This window comes from Vanessa atalanta, chromosome 3 (assembly GCF_905147765.1).
Source record: "Vanessa atalanta chromosome 3, ilVanAtal1.2, whole genome shotgun sequence".
Taxonomy (NCBI): Eukaryota; Metazoa; Arthropoda; class Insecta; order Lepidoptera; family Nymphalidae; genus Vanessa; species Vanessa atalanta.
The window spans coordinates 593,976-612,556 of record NC_061873.1 but is presented as its reverse complement, the minus strand read 5'-3'; the positions used below and the strand labels follow the sequence as shown (position 1 = coordinate 612,556).

Sequence of the window (18,581 nt, the reverse complement as noted above, 5' to 3'; positions counted from 1 at the left end):
ACTGTGGAAATATTCTGTATTCAAAATAAATATGAATTGTCAAATATAACAAGATATTACTTCCATCGATACTTCACATGTATTGATAACTTACTTTAGCTTCCCTCCCAGAGAGTTTAGAAAATATATCGTGAGTTTTCAGCACGAAATGTTTGTCAAACTCAATAACGCGTAATAATGCCCATATTTATTCTGATTGCGTCGATTGGATGAAATAAAAATCGAGGGGGTGAAGTCTCCTTAAAATTGCTCAAAATCACTTATTGTGCTTGTGTGTAAGAAAACGAAATACCCTTTCAAATTGTATTTACTCATTTTTCATAGTTTCTCCAATATCAGTGTTTTAATAACCGGTCAGGAAATTGGTTAGTACGAGTATAGAGAGATATACCAGTCCGCGTGGAGATCAGAAGGTACGTCGTGAAAATCGAACAAAATTCACCACTGTGTCATTTGAATTAGATTTATTATTGGATATTATTATATTCTGCAACGCATAATTTCCAATCTGTCTATACGATTTTAAATCTTGCTTAGAACCAGCATTGGGCTTGCGTTGAGGACTGTCGTCTCTCTGCTCGTTCTAAGACGTGATATAATGTAATAATTACTCGTTAGTTGCACCGAAAAGTATTTATTAGTATGTTGATTTTCAAATTCTTTTTCCTTGGTTACGATTGAACTCTTGTGTTATATATATATATATATATATAAAAGGAATGATTTTGAAAAAAATACTAATAAAATATCGGAAATTAGCTAGTGTATAATATATGTATTATATAGGTATGTATAATAAATTCAGTCGATCGTCTGAAATGGTACGAAGATTTTGTAACTTATAACGAAGGACTATTAAAGACTGATATAGCATTCGAATCGCCGTTAGGTATTTTTAAGAACGCATTTTTATTCTCATTTAATAACGAAACTATCCCGATTTGATCTAGTAGTCTGGACTGATCCTGTCGGATTTAAAATGACATCGGATTGCAATGCCTAGTTCCTTTTGTACACATTGTCTTTGCAGAGATTCTTTAGAAGGCAAGTATGAAATTAATTATCCTACATATATTAATGGTTTATATTTGCAAACATTTTTTTTTTTATAAAATATTTAATTGAATTTTTTTACAAATTTGAATATAAACAACAAATGATTATTATTTATATTAAAGGATTTTCCTTATTAATGATTATTTTAAATAAAAAATTATTTTCATCTCAGTTTACGAATAGAATACTCGTATAAGAAGCCTGATATTTAAAAATAATATATTTTTTGGATTTTATATTATTATAATAATTGTATATAATAATAATATTAATAACAATAAAAAATAGTTATTAACTTAACAGGTAGATAGACAGACAGAGCTACTGTTGCATTTTAATTATTTGTATATATAGTATCAACAGGAAAATAAGCAGATACGTCACTGGCATTAAATAATTACCTATATTTGTAGATATTGGATGTAGAATTATATTTTTAGATTTATGCCTGATAAGTGATAATATACTGACTGTTTGATCCCAGCTAAATCAATATAAATTAGTTGTCACTCGATATTGAAATTAAATGAAAGATTTATGATGAGTTCTGAGAAATAATTACACACCTCGTGATTCTAGTGACTACTACTAACTGAAGTTAAAGGTAACTGTGACATTTCTTAAAGCAAACAAATTCAAATTAAACATCCCTGACTCACATTTTGACGTAAATGCACTCGTTTCGCCATTGACGCTCTCAAAGATGGCGTCGCTAAGAAGTCGTGTGATTTTAGGATTCAGCACATTCACGAACCGAGGAGCTGCGTTCGTTGGGTGCTTGGCGCGTTTTCTATGTTAATACGTGCAGGCGGCTCATACATACATACATGACTCTAACAATGTATTCAGAAACCAGAGCCAAGTGGAAGATAACTGGGGTTGCACGGTTTATGTGGTTTCTGGAACGCTGTTTTACAGAGCCATTCGAAAGGTATATTTTATCGAATGTATTGTTGACGAGAACGATGATATACCGACATTATATTTTTTACCTTTTTAATAATACAAGTGCAATTTTTTTGTAAATTTGTCTTATGACGCATCAATGTCGATATCTGCATGAAGTTGCGCAATGGTTTTTTTAGAGTAAAAATTAGTAGAAAACAAATGAAAATATGTTTAACGTTTGCAAACAAAAAAAGCTAGACAGAGATGAGAAGGAGAGGAGAGGAGAGGACCTCTTAAGAAGAAAATGGTTTAAGGATATGTGATCACACTGCACCAGCGCAGGTAGCGTATGATATGTACCCGAATCATCATTACATAGTATAAAACCAAGTCGCCGCCGCTGTCTGTCCCTGTGTAGTATACACAGATCTTTAAAATTACACAACGGATTTTGATGCAGTTTTTTTAAATATATAGATTGATTCAACAGGAAGATTTATATGTATAATACATGCACAATATAGTACAGAAACAAACACATTTTTTTGCGCTTAAAATATTAAATATTTTTGAAGATATTACAGATTTAAAACGCAGGGACATAGCAGTTTGTATTGTCTAATGAATGAAAATCTGAACGTTATATATAAAGACATACTGTAGTGTATTTAGTAACAGTATTGCACTCGTGCGAAGCCGGGGCGGGTCGCTAGTACAATATAAATACAAATTAAGCACAAGAAAAATCAAAGGTTGCTTGTGCTTAATTTGTATTCGCAAACTTGAGATAAAATACATACATGTTTTCTATCCATTGGTCCATCTCAGTTCTCAGAATACAAGTAATTTCAATAAAATTAATTCTCGAATAAACAGGTCAAATTAACTTTAATTGTATTTATTTTAAAATGAATAATGTTATTGCTTTTATATTAATAACATAAGAATAAAAATATGAACATTAGTATTTGTTAATAAACTTCAACTAAATTAAATAAAATATGGCTAAATTATACATTATTTAAAAAAAACACCTTAAATTAAATGGGATAGAAAAAAAATACGTTCATTTTCAAAATTACGCGTAATAAAAGAATAACACCAATATTTTGACAATTGATTCCTTTAAGTGATATCTCTTTCATTTGACGTCATTATATCAACCCAACGCAGACTTAAAACAATGGGAGCATAATTACTTTCTTGTGTAATTACTTACGTGTGCAATACACGTTGTTATGGTATTTATAAACATACTGAATATACACATTTGTTATTTCAATTTGATCGTTGTCATAAGATAAAATGAATTTGTTATTTATGAGTTCGAAGTAAAAATATTTAAATATATTCACCAGAAATGACTTAATGAAATTGTGTGCACACAAACATTGTATATATGTATACACTTAAAATTAAAATTATTTATTTGCTTACGATAAAATAGTTTCCATGACAACGTATAAAGTAATTTTACTTAAAGAATTGAATAAATAAATCAGTTATTTTACTTGTTTTAGCCTCTTAGCCTTGCTTTTTTTGTAAACATTAGTTTATGCCAGGTCGATAACTTCCTTCTTTAAAGTCGGTTTAAACATAATACGTTTTATTATGTCATTCGATAAGACAATCAATAAATGAACATTCTACAAAAGGGCGTAAGTGTTTATGTTAGCGGTAATTAGAGGTAGATGGTGGATAGCGAGGCGAGCATCGCGTCGACGTGGTAGATCCTTAGCGATACCACGATTGATAGCCGGAGGGCACGCTATACATGCTTAAAGCGTTGAAGTTTTGATATCATCTTTTGTTTACATGTAACTTAGATTGTAGCTACGAAGTGGATACTTCGGTGAATCTGTGGTACTATCCGCCTACCAATAATTTACCACCTATAGTAAAACACTGCAATTCATAAATCTAAATGAGTTGCAAGTAGATTTATTGTATCAACGACAGTCTAGTGTGAAGACTGTTGGACTGCGGTAGAAAAGTTTATATTTCTGAATTTTCGGAGTTATGTCCGTGTTAATTACTTATCAAGCTGTCATTCCATTAATATTACGTTTTACATGTACTTATTATTATTTTTTTTTAAATTAAGAATAACTATTTTGTTGAGTTTCATCCAAAATTAAACCCCCTTTGGGAGTTTAATGACAAAAAGCGAGATATTACTGATTGTTAAAAATTATAGTGTATATTTTTATCTTGTCTCACGATAACACAGTTGTCATCTTCTATAAACTACTATGATGAATGGAATTTCTAAGTCTTTACCAAGTATATTTAGTGACTTTTTTTTAAACCTATATAAATATATAAATGTATAACTTCGAAATTGAAGAGCTTGCAGACAAATCATATTGCAACATTTTATCCTCTTAGGGGTTAATTAGAAAAAGGTAAGCCTGTCCTGTCTTGCGATTCAAACTTATTTTCATCAAATATGAAAATCGGTTTAGAGATTCAGTAGTAAAAGCGTAATAGACGGCATCAAATTATTTTGGTTTTAATAAAGACTTTATAATAACAATAATTGAATGTCACAATCACTAGCAAAACTAAGATGTTCTATCTATAAGTACGCGCCACTATATTAGCTGCCCGTTTAATTGTACGACCGATAAGTATTTTATATACTTCTTACTACTATTCACTTAAATCTTAACCACGACCCATTTAAATACACACAAAAACTATTTCAGGGATTCAGTCAAATACACACGTATCGATAAAGTATTTAACCTTTATCAATATGTTACCCCCATAGGGTGCAATTTTTAACGTGAGTCAAACCACGCGGAATTTGTACTCAAATAAATAAAACAAATTAAAATATTTATTTCCTCGAAAGCTACGTGTACAGTAGGTACTTACGAATCAGGTATTTTCAATAGGGACAAAATAATTCGCTCGGTATTTAATAATGAAGTTATTTATAATATGAGATTATCCTCGTTTTTTAGTCGAGATTTATTTTATTCGAATATTTGGTTTTTTAATAATGGCATTAAGTAGAATATATATTCGTGTTAAATAAAGTATGCTCGTACTTATTAATTGCTTTGTGAAGAGTATAATTAAGAGAAAATTGTCATTTTTTAAAATTTATACACCTCTTCGGATCAAATAAGTCCTAAATACTAAAAGGCGGATACATATTTCTGACTTAACAGGTTGAAGCTTTGAGAAGCTTTTGTATAGCAGTCGTGGCCGAGTGGTTAAGGCGTCTGACTCGAAATCAGATTCCCTCTGGGAGCGTAGGTTCGAATCCTACCGGCTGCGTAACTTTGTTTATATATTTTTGAGATCTACGTTTCCTATGAATATTGTTAGGTTTGTATTGAGAATTATTTTAAAATATTGTTTTTATTTGAAACAAGCTTGAATAAGAAGCGAAACAAATGAATAAGAGCATCGTTTAAAAAAAACGAATAACGAGTAATCTTTATTACATAAAAAAGAACTTATGCGTGCAAATTATACATTTTCGGAATCTGTTAATAAAAACTATTAAACAGAGACCTACTCCATACCATTATATTTTTTATTTTTGTAACTTGGTGTATTATGTCAGTTATATATACACGATGATGCATTTGAAGCCTAACAATGGTTTGGTATAACTGAGTTATAGCTTCTCTCGAAGCTTAGAAGCTTGTACATGTAAAATAAAAATTGAGATTAACACATTTTCTGCTAAAATCATTACATTCCCGTTCGCTTTGCCGGAGTCGCGTAAGAATAAGACAACCATCGATTTAATATGTAGGCCATTAGGGTTCTCATCCTACATTCAATAAAAAATATACCTTATTCGTCGTACTTGTATGGGGGTGCGGGTTCACGAGGATTCGATTAAAATTGATCTCGTTGGTATTTTTAATAAGCTTTGGAGTGGAGTATGCCTTTGAGTGTCGCGTCGTCGACGTTTCTGCGAACTTTTCGTCCCGAAAGAGTTGTTCGTTTAACGTGGCGTATATATTAAACTAGAGAAAAAACAGCGTCAGTATATTAGTTTATGTGATGGGCTAAATATGTATAAGTAATCGCAGTAGAGTTGAAAGAGTTTCTTCAAATTTGAAATTCAGACTAACAAATAGGTCACCTGATGGTAAGTGGTCACAAATGCCCAAAGACAAGGCGTTGTTAGAATTATTAAACATTTCTTATATTCTCGATGCGCCATCAACGTTGGGAATTTAGATTCAGTGTCCGTTGTATATTTTTTTGTATTCCATATTTGAATATGGAATACAAACAAACCTATGTAATGCTCTTTAACAGTAGTATTATGACTGGGTGGAACCGCAACCAACTAAAAGATCCTGAGAATAGTGAGGAATTGAACTAAAGAGCTTGGGTTCAAGAGCAAATATCAATTAATTAAAATGTAAGTTGTTGTAAAATTGTTTTTTAATAATTCCTACCGTGCCCAACTGCGAAAGAAAATATGGTATGGATAAAATATGCACGCTTCTGACAAACTTCTAAGTGTTGTCAATCCTCATTCGAGGAGCTTGATTTAATGCTAAAAATTTTCTAAACGGACAGAAGGCAGCTTTAGCCGTGTAGGGTTAGTTACCGTATAGGTAGTATTGCTGTAAGCAATCATGGGTTAAATTGGAATTATGTTAAGAAAGAAGGAATACCTTCAGGAGCATAATTTTATATTTACAACAATATTATGTGAATCCCACTTAATGAAATCATATGAAAAATGACAAACATTGTATATGAATGACACTATGATAAAATTTAACACAATTTTTCCAACTTCACAATGGTAATACATCAAGCCTGGGATAGTGTACCCTCTTCCATAATAATATACCAACCTACCTACCTACCAATATCTTCAATATATCACCAAGTGCTTTACTTGGTGATACGAAGCAAGCCTATCTGGGTAGGTACCACCCACTGATCATATATTCTACCGTTGACCAGTAATACTTGGTATTATTGTATTCCAGTTTGAATGTAAGTGAGCTAGTGTAACTACAGGCATAACATCTTAGCTCCCCAGGTTGGTGACACATTGGTGTTGTAAGGTATGTTTCATCATCATTATGAGCAACCTGTGTTATTTTCCACTAATGGACGTAGGCCTCCCCCAAGGCGCGCCACTGAACCCGATCGTCAGCCCTTCTCATCCATGTTCTACCGGCCACCTACCGTATATCGTCGCTCCACCGTGCCGCAGGGCGTCCTACACTACGCTTACCGATTCGCGGTCTCCACTCTAGAACCTTCTTGCCCCAACGGCTATCAGTTCTTCTATAGATGTGACCGGCCCACTGCCACTTCAGCTGGCTTATCCTCTGAGCTATGCCGACATCTTTCGAATAGCACTAATATCTATGGACAGTGATAACCGCTTACCATCAGGTCTGCCATTTGCCCGCCTGACAACCTATGTCATAAAAAGAAACATGTGTTGGTGAACAAGTAAATTGGCTAATGCGTGCTCAATTCACCAGTGCTCTTTTATTAACCTCCAATGCGCCACCAACCTTGAGCACTAAGATGTATGTTCATTGTGACTGTAGTTACGCTGTCTCAGTCACCCTTTCAACTGGAACACAACTGTACTCAGTATTGCTGCTTGGCAGTAGAATATATGATGAGTGGGTGGTACCAATCAGATGGGCTTACCACCAAGTAAGTACTTACGTATACATAATCATGTATGGGAAGTTTGTCTAAGTTTTGCTTATTATAAGGTTCATACATTTTATATGGCCAATTAATGTCCATTTATGACGTAATTAAGGCTTTAGAACGATGATTACGCAAGTTATGTAATGTACTATTTATTTTGTATATAAATGATCTTCCTGATCATATAAAGCATGAATGTATTCTCTTTGCTGATGACACGACTATTCTAATTAAATGTCAAAATCATACGAATTTAAAAGAAAAACTAAAATCAGCTCTAGTAAAAGTAATTCATTGGCTTAAAGCAAATAATTTAAAAATCAATTTAAACAAAACAAATTTTATTACATTTCAAACTTATAGAAGTAAATTACAGGCCATTAAAATTAATTTTGACAAAACTGATATATCAGAAGCTAATAATACAAAGTTTTTGGGCATAATAATAGATAAATATTGTAACTGGAAGAATCATATTGAAAATGTATGTACCAAGATTGATAAATTTATATATGCATTGAGGCGTATAAGCCAAATAGTTTCTGTTACAGCTGCAATTACAGCTTACCATGGATATGTTGAATCTTTGCTAAGATATGGTATTGTAATATGGGGTAATTCTGTGGACTTGCATGTTGCATTTAAGACACAAAAAAAATGTATAAGAACTATTTATAATATTCATTTCACCGAGAGCTGTAAACCCATATTTAAAAGTCTAAATATATTACCCGTTCCTTGCCTATACATATATGAAATTAGTATATTTGTTCATAAAAATATTTATTTGTTTAAACGAAATTGTGATGTAATAAATACGCGTAGCAGATTTAAGGACAAACTGTACGTTCCAGCTCAACGATTAGCTTTGTATCACAACAATGTATATTGCATGGCCATACGCATTTACAACCACCTACCCAGAAATTGTAAAGAATTGTCTCTAAATTTATTTAAGAATTTTTGTTTTAAATTACTGATAGATAAACTGTATTATAGTATAAATGAATTTTTTGACGACAAATTTTAAATTATAAATAATATTGTAACTTTATTTGAATTAATTGACAAATAACTATTTATTTATAATGATGAAATTGAAAATATTTATTTAAATTGTAAAACTATAAACTTTATATCTGTAATTGTAGTAAATTCATTAATAGTATTATTATTTTCTTCAAAAATATTTGCACGCCAAATCGGCAGAATATGTTGGACCACTGTAAATGTATGAAATACCTTTGTTTACCCATATTCGAGCAAATAAACTATTATTATTATTTTCGGAAATTTTGTTTTTCTCAGCCTTTAAGCTGGTGTAAACTACATTCACGGATATAAATCAAGTGAATGCAGTATGTGGTGTGTGTTATTTATGTATGTAATATTTATGTGTAGTAATTATGTTGTGTCAGTCTCTTCTAATTGCATGAACTTTCTTACTATTCTACATGTGTTCAAGATAGCAGCCTTCTGTATTGGGATATAAAGGGACTCATTTAGATCTAATAATTTTAGACTATGGAGGAGATGGATGGGAGGGACACCAGTTGTGGAGATAACTATAGGGATGATGTACACTTTTTCTTGTTTCCAGATTCTTGTAACTTCTTCCTTGAGCTCATTATATTTATTTATTTTTTCAGCGATAGTTTTCTGTAGATTGTGCGTATTGGGTACTGCTATGTCTATAAGGTAAGTGACTTTATTTATTTTGTCTTGTAGAGTTATATCTGGTCTGTTATAGTGAATGGTCTTATCGGTAAGAATGCCTCGATCGTAATACATTTTGTGTGTGGCATTTTCTAAGATTGTTTGTGGTATGTATTTGTAATATGGCGTTTTTGTGTTTTGTATAAGTTTGTGTTTGAGTGCTAGTTTTTGATGAACGATATTGCTTACTTGGTTATGTCTATGAGTGTAGTCTGTCTGTGTAAGGGTTATGCACGCTCCTGTTATGTGTTGTATAGTCTCTGGTTGGATATGACATTTACGGCATTTATCATTTGTGATAGAGGGATCTTTGATAATATATTTCCTGTAGTTTTTCGTGTTAATGATTTGGTCTTGGATTGCTATAATGAAACCTTCGGTTTCTGGGAAAAGGTTTCCTATTTTGAGCCATTTGTTTGATGCTATTGTATTAATGTGGGGCTGTTCTAAGTCATGTGGGTGGCGTCCGTGTAGAACCTTCTTTTTCCAGTTTTCTAGTTTTTGCTTTTGAGGATCATCAATACAGTCATTCATTTGATATCCTTGCTCATTTAAATTTAATGGGGTGTAGTTAATGTCATTTACAACTATTGCTTTATGTATATCACTAGTGCGAGATTTTAAATGAAAGAATGTTTTTAGTGTATTAATTTGTTTTTGCCAGAGATTATAAATATCTATCAATCCCCTTCCTCCATTTTGTCTTTTGAGTGTTAGGCGCTCTATTGCAGATTTAGGGTGGAGATTATTGTGTTTTGTTAGAATTGTGCGTGTATTTCGTTCTATTTGTTCTATGTCAGTTTTAGTCCATTTTATAATTCCAAATGAGTATGTCAGTATAGGTATAGCATATGTATTAATGGCTTTTATAAGATTTTTCCCAGAGAGTTGAGTTTTACATATAACGTTTATTCGTCTTTTATATTCTATTGTAAGTGTATGTTTGATTGATGTATGATCGAGTCCTTTAAGTTGATTATAGCCTAAGTTTTTATATAAATCTGTTGGTTCCATAGCTGTTATTGTATCAGAAGAAGTTATTGCGTAGTTACCCGGTTTTATTTTGCCTTTTATTAAATGTATTGTTTTGCACTTATCTAATCCAAATTGCATGTTGATATCGGTGCTAAACTCTTTTGTTACTTCTATTAGTTTTTTCATGTCTTTATCGCTCTTTGCATATAATTTTATGTCGTCCATATAAATCAGATGTGATATAATGGTTTCCTCTATACTTTTAAGAGGATATCCTACTCGACAACGGTGTAATAGATGCGATAAGGGGTTAAGGGCGAGGCAGAACCATAGGGGACTCAAGGAATCACCTTGATAGATCCCTTTCTTAATCTGTATCTGTCGTGTAACGATAGTATTTTGGCCATAGTTAAGGTGTAGTGTTGTTTTCCAGTATGACATTATTTTACGCAAGAAGTCTATTATTTTTGGGTTTATCTTATATATTTCTAATATTTGAATTAACCAAGAGTGTGGAATACTATCAAAAGCTTTCTGATAATCTATATAAGTGCAATGGAGATTTCTATTTTTTGTGGCAGCATGTTTGTGAATTGTGGAATCAATAACTAATTGTTCCTTGCATCCCATATGGGCCCGCCTGCACCCCTTTTGTTCTTCTGCTATTATATTGTGTTGTTCTATGTGTGTGTTAATTTTGTTTGTAATGGCTGATGTTAAGATTTTGTATATTGTAGGTAGGCATGTGATTGGTCTGTATTGGGAAGGTTGTGGTGAGTGTTTGGTTTTTGGTAGCATGTAAGTTATTCCTATTGTCATGAATTCGGGTATTTTCTGTTGTCCTAATACGACATGTGTTAGATTTTTCGCTATGCATTTATGTAATGATGTTAATTTTTTATACCAGAAGTTGTGTATCTTGTCAATGCCTGGTGATTTCCAGTTGTGTAATTTTGCTGTTATGTTTTTTATATCTGTTTCGGTTACCTCTACAAATTCCATCTCTTTTATTATACTAAATTCTATTTTTTCGTCATTTATCCATAATGCTTTTGAATTATGGCTTACCTGTTCTTCCCATATACCAGACCAAAATACTTCTAGATCTTGTTTAGTAGGTACGTCTGTGTTCCTGTCAGTTACTGTGTTAGTGGGAGTATGTGGTTTTTGTAAATTTCTATAGAAGAGTTTTTCATTCGTTGTAAAGATGGCGTTATCATTTCTTCGCTGTTGTGCTTTTTTGTATCTTCGGAGTCTATTAACTTTAAGAGCGAGTTTTTGTTTTAACGTGTCCAAATATTGTTCTGGCTTTCTATTATTTTTGTCATGTTTAGTGTGTATAATACAATTTTGGAATATTTCTTCTACTCTTTTTACTACTTTATTTGATCTATTATTATTGTAAATATACTGAGTTAGTCTACCGCAGTCCGCTCTGAGTTTTTCGATATCTTTTTCGAGTCTTTGTTGCCACGGTGGTTTATTAGTTTGCTTAGTTTTTGTGCGTTGCATATTTTCTATTTGTTTAGGATTTACTTCTTCTGTTATTACTAATGCTGTACAGTATATGAGGGTATGTATGTCTATTAGCTGTGTATCTTCTGAAATAAATCTATTTAATATGTTTTGGTTAAATATTTGTATTAAATTGTAGAGTTGTGGGCTATATTTTATTTTAGGAAGTCGAGGACGTATTAGTGGATCCGTTCCTGAGTATTGCAATAAAGTTGTACTAAATTTATCATATATTTCTTGTATGTACGTTTCAGTAATCGGATTTTTTGCGTTTAAAGTATTAACTTCGTTTTCTAATATTATCGTTACAGATTCAGTTTGTGTTGACATATCTGATGTGTGTGTGTTTTGTGTGTTTGGTATTGTAAAAGATTCTGTTTGAGAGTGAAATTCTGAATGAGACGGATTTCGGGGTAATGGTGTAGTAACGTCGTGTTGTTGTAGCTGTATACGTGCTTCTTCTTTTAATCGGTTCAATTCGTCTTCGGTTAGTAGTTTGTTTTTTACTATAGTTCTTCTCTGATCGGAAATTCGCTGTTCTGTAACCGTAATCCCTGGGTGTTCTTGTGTAAAAAGTTCATGCATCTTCTGTCTATATGTGGTCATGTCAGTCTCTAAATTGGTAATATAGTAATATGTTCGCATGATAAATGAGTTTACCTCTTTGCTCCATCTCATGCGAACTCTCGGTTTTCCAGCCTTGGTGGACGCGGGCAAAAAGGCATTCGCCTCCCGCGCAACATTCAAAGCTGGTAAGTGTGGTTCTGTATTTAAGCTAATAGTGGAAGGTGATGACTGGACGGAGGGTGTGTATGATGAAGTGCTAGGACTATTATAAGGCTCTATTGGGCTACTTGTTCTGTCTGTCAATCTGTTAGTTTCATCATCGGTAGCGGCTGTAGCATTAACGCCGTGAGCCCGCCTGTTCAACTCACGACGACCGGCTGTAGTGTGGATTTTATCGGGAGAAGCCCGCCTGCTCAACTCCTCACCGCTGACGGTCCGCATGCTGTCACACCCAGCGCCAGCTCCAGGTGTGCCCCGGCGATCGCCCCCGGGTAGCGGCCCTATACGTTTCTTCTTACTACGCGTCTCCATACTAAATGGGTTACCATTGCCACGTTTGCCACGCCAGTAATTTAATTATCGTGTGTCCGCCCCCCACGTGATTAGATGGTCAATCAGGACGTGTGGTTGGGTTTCGGGGGGCTTATTATTATTTTCGGAAATTTTGTTTTTCTCAGCCTTTAAGCTGGTGTAAACTACATTCACGGATATAAATCAAGTGAATGCAGTATGTGGTGTGTGTTATTTATGTATGTAATATTTATGTGTAGTAATTATGTTGTGTCAGTCTCTTCTAATTGCATGAACTTTCTTACTATTCTACATGTGTTCAAGATAGCAGCCTTCTGTATTGGGATATAAAGGGACTCATTTAGATCTAATAATTTTAGACTATGGAGGAGATGGTTTGGGACGACACCAGTTGTGGAGATAACTATAGGGATGATGTACACTTTTTCTTGTTTCCAGATTCTTGTAACTTCTTCCTTGAGCTCATTATATTTATTTATTTTTTCAGCGATAGTTTTCTGTAGATTGTGCGTATTGGGTACTGCTATGTCTATAAGGTAAGTGACTTTATTTATTTTGTCTTGTAGAGTTATATCTGGTCTGTTATAGTGAATGGTCTTATCAGTAAGAATGCCTCGATCGTAATACATTTTGTGTGTGGCATTTTCTAAGATTGTTTGTGGTATGTATTTGTAATATGGCGTTTTTGTGTTTTGTATAAGTTTGTGTTTGAGTGCTAGTTTTTGATGAACGATATTGCTTACTTGGTTATGTCTATGAGTGTAGTCTGTCTGTGTAAGGGTTATGCACGCTCCTGTTATGTGTTGTATAGTCTCTGGTTGGATATGACATTTACGGCATTTATCATTTGTGATAGAGGGATCTTTGATAATATATTTTCTGTAGTTTTTCGTGTTAATGATTTGGTCTTGGATTGCTATAATGAAACCTTCGGTTTCTGGGAAAAGGTTTCCTATTTTGAGCCATTTGTTTGATGCTATTGTATTAATGTGGGGCTGTTCTAAGTCATGTGGGTGGCGTCCGTGTAGTACCTTCTTTTTCCAGTTTTCTAGTTTTTGCTTTTGAGGATCATCAATACAGTCATTCATATGATATCCTTGCTCATTTAAATTTAATGGGGTGTAGTTAATGTCATTTACAACTATTGCTTTATGTATATCACTAGTGCGAGATTTTAAATGAAAGAATGTTTTTAGTGTATTAATTTGTTTTTGCCAGAGATTATAAATATCTATCAATCCCCTTCCTCCATTTTGTCTTTTGAGTGTTAGGCGCTCTATTGCAGATTTAGGGTGGAGATTATTGTGTTTTGTTAGAATTGTGCGTGTATTTCGTTCTATTTGTTCTATGTCAGTTTTAGTCCATTTTATAATTCCAAATGAGTATGTCAGTATAGGTATAGCATATGTATTAATGGCTTTTATAAGATTTTTCCCAGAGAGTTGAGTTTTACATATAACGTTTATTCGTCTTTTATATTCTATTGTAAGTGTATGTTTGATTGATGTATGATCGAGTCCTTTAAGTTGATTATAGCCTAAGTTTTTATATAAATCTGTTGGTTCCATAGCTGTTATTGTATCAGAAGAAGTTATTGCGTAGTTACCCGGTTTTATTTTGCCTTTTATTAAATGTATTGTTTTGCACTTATCTAATCCAAATTGCATGTTGATATCGGTGCTAAACTCTTTTGTTACTTCTATTAGTTTTTTCATGTCTTTATCGCTCTTTGCATATAATTTTATGTCGTCCATATAAATCAGATGTGATATAATGGTTTCCTCTATACTTTTAAGAGGATATCCTACTCGACAACGGTGTAATAGATGCGATAAGGGGTTAAGGGCGAGGCAGAACCATAGGGGACTCAAGGAATCACCTTGATAGATCCCTTTCTTAATCTGTATCTGTCGTGTAACGATAGTATTTTGGCCATAGTTAAGGTGTAGTGTTGTTTTCCAGTATGACATTATTTTACGCAAGAAGTCTATTATTTTTGGGTTTATCTTATATATTTCTAATATTTGAATTAACCAAGAGTGTGGAATACTATCAAAAGCTTTCTGATAATCTATATAAGTGCAATGGAGATTTCTATTTTTTGTGGCAGCATGTTTGTGAATTGTGGAATCAATAACTAATTGTTCCTTGCATCCCATATGGGCCCGCCTGCACCCCTTTTGTTCTTCTGCTATTATATTGTGTTGTTCTATGTGTGTGTTAATTTTGTTTGTAATGGCTGATGTTAAGATTTTGTATATTGTAGGTAGGCATGTGATTGGTCTGTATTGGGAAGGTTGTGGTGAGTGTTTGGTTTTTGGTAGCATGTAAGTTATTCCTATTGTCATGAATTCGGGTATTTTCTGTTGTCCTAATACGACATGTGTTAGATTTTTCGCTATGCATTTATGTAATGATGTTAATTTTTTATACCAGAAGTTGTGTATCTTGTCAATGCCTGGTGATTTCCAGTTGTGTAATTTTGCTGTTATGTTTTTTATATCTGTTTCGGTTACCTCTACAAATTCCATCTCTTTTATTATACTAAATTCTATTTTTTCGTCATTTATCCATAATGCTTTTGAATTATGGCTTACCTGTTCTTCCCATATACCAGACCAAAATACTTCTAGATCTTGTTTAGTAGGTACGTCTGTGTTCCTGTCAGTTACTGTGTTAGTGGGAGTATGTGGTTTTTGTAAATTTCTATAGAATAGTTTTTCATTCGTTGTAAAGATGGCGTTATCATTTCTTCGCTGTTGTGCTTTTTTGTATCTTCGGAGTCTATTAACTTTAAGAGCGAGTTTTTGTTTTAACGTGTCCAAATATTCTTCTGGCTTTCTATTATTTTTGTTATGTTTAGTGTGTATAATACAATTTTGGAATATTTCTTCTACTCTTTTTACTACTTTATTTGATCTATTATTATTGTAAATATACTGAGTTAGTCTACCGCAGTCCGCTCTGAGTTTTTCGATATCTTTTTCGAGTCTTTGTTGCCACGGTGGTTTATTAGTTCGCTTAGTTTTTGTGCGTTGCATATTTTCTATTTGTTTAGGATTTACTTCTTCTGTTATTACTAATGCTGTACAGTATATGAGGGTATGTATGTCTATTAGCTGTGTATCTTCTGAAATAAATCTATTTAATATGTTTTGGTTAAATATTTGTATTAAATTGTAGAGTTGTGGGCTATATTTTATTTTAGGAAGTCGAGGACGTATTAGTGGATCCGTTCCTGAGTATTGCAATAAAGTTGTACTAAATTTATCATATATTTCTTGTATGTACGTTTCAGTAATCGGATTTTTTGCGTTTAAAGTATTAACTTCGTTTTCTAATATTATCGTTACAGATTCAGTTTGTGTTGACATATCTGATGTGTGTGTGTTTTGTGTGTTTGGTATTGTAAAAGATTCTGTTTGAGAGTGAAATTCTGAATGAGACGGATTTCGGGGTAATGGTGTAGTAACGTCGTGTTGTTGTAGCTGTATACGTGCTTCTTCTTTTAATCGGTTCAATTCGTCTTCGGTTAGTAGTTTGTTTTTTACTATAGTTCTTCTCTGATCGGAAATTCGCTGTTCTGTAACCGTAATCCCTGGGTATTCTTGTGTAAAAAGTTCATGCATCTTCTGTCTATATGTGGTCATGTCAGTCTCTAAATTGGTAATATAGTAATATGTTCGCATGATAAATGAGTTTACCTCTTTGCTCCATCTCATGCGAACTCTCGGTTTTCCAGCCTTGGTGGACGCGGGCAAAAAGGCATTCGCCTCCCGCGCAACATTCAAAGCTGGTAAGTGTGGTTCTGTATTTAAGCTAATAGTGGAAGGTGATGACTGGACGGAGGGTGTGTATGATGAAGTGCTAGGACTATTATAAGGCTCTATTGGGCTACTTGTTCTGTCTGTCAATCTGTTAGTTTCATCATCGGTAGCGGCTGTAGCATTAACGCCGTGAGCCCGCCTGTTCAACTCACGACGACCGGCTGTAGTGTGGAATTTATCGGGAGAAGCCCGCCTGCTCAACTCCTCACCGCTGACGGTCCGCATGCTGTCACACCCAGCGCCAGCTCCAGGTGTGCCCCGGCGATCGCCCCCGGGTAGCGGCCCTATACGTTTCTTCTTACTACGCGTCTCCATACTAAATGGGTTACCATTGCCACGTTTGCCACGCCAGTAATTTAATTATCGTGTGTCCGCCCCCCACGTGATTAGATGGTCAATCAGGACGTGTGGTTGGGTTTCGGGGGGCTTATTATTATTATTATTATTATTATTATTATGTAGGCTTGTTATAAATAGAAGCCGATAAATTATATGTCGTCTGTTATTTGACCTGTTAGTTTTAATTTGTGAATTATAATTGTATTTTATGTACAGCATATGTTTATAAATAAATAAGAAATTAAACTCTATTGTTCCGTTTTATAACAATGAGTTTTGTTCTTGACAGAAAACATATACGATGTTAACCATGATGCTTTATCCTAATATTTGAAAAATAGTCAAGACATTCCCGAAAAGTCTTTTGAAATACTTTGAGAATCATATAAATTAGAACTACCACTAAGAAAACTGTACTAAACGTTATTTTGTCTCATCAGAGGAAAACATATCAAAAATAATTCATATTTATAAATTTTAACGTCAGAATACACCTTCATTAAAAACTTAAATAAGCGTTGACTCGGATATGGTGATACTGTTACCATATTTGCGTCTGTATATGTTGATATTACAAAATTGTAAAACATACTAATGCTATGTATATATGTTATTTGAGTACCAAGTGCGTAGCTTCTAATTTGAAGTACTTATTATATGATTGCAATTATAGTCTATTTCTGCCACAAGATGATTAAAGATAAGTAAGAAACTTTATTATAGAAACTTTATAAGAAACTTTATATTAATGAGATGGCCCAGTGGCTTGAACGCGTGCGTCTTAACCGATGATTTTGGGTTCAAACCCAGGTAGGCACCACTGAATTTTCATGTGCTTAATTTGTGTTTATAATTCATCTCGTGCTCGCAGTGAAGGAAAACATCGTGAGGAAACCTGCATGTGTCTAATTTCAACGAAATTCTGCCACATGTGTATTCCACCAACCCGCGTTGGAGCAGCGTGGTGGAATATGCTCCAAACCTTCTCCTCAAGAGGAGAGGGGGCCATAGCCCAGCAGTGGGAAATTTACAGGCTGTTAATGTAAAAAATGTAAGAAACTTTAACATTGACAAAGAATTGACGAGATATAATTGACCGAGATCTTAAACAATTCTGGGTTCTCAAAAAAGTAAAGTTTTCAATGGCGGCGAAGTTGTTATCGGCATTTTGGAAATAAAATTGGATATAAGTATAAAGTATAGTTTTATAATAAAGAAATGTTTATAGCACATATAATAGGATAGGAGAATAGGCTATAAGTATTGACGATATAACAATGGCAGATATAATTTGTAAGTTAACCTTAATGCAAAAATCTACCAGTGATACTTCTGCCAAGAATTGATCACTCCTGACTATATTCATAGCGCTCTTAGTCGAAGATTGCGATTCGAAATAAGAACCACTTAGTTTTCATATTAATTTGAGATTATAATTAATTTCGTGCGAACATGGTCATGAGTCACAAAAAAACATTTAACACATGTGTATCCACCAAC

General features: G+C 33.5%; 1 non-coding gene across 1 annotated transcript; it reads left to right on the top strand.

Annotated features, from left to right (window-relative positions):
• The first annotated feature begins 5,150 nt into the window (after positions 1-5,150).
• Positions 5,151-5,232, top strand: Trnas-cga. The gene has a single exon. It is a non-coding gene; the product is annotated as a tRNA-Ser (tRNA).
• Positions 5,233-18,581: the final 13,349 nt, after the last annotated feature.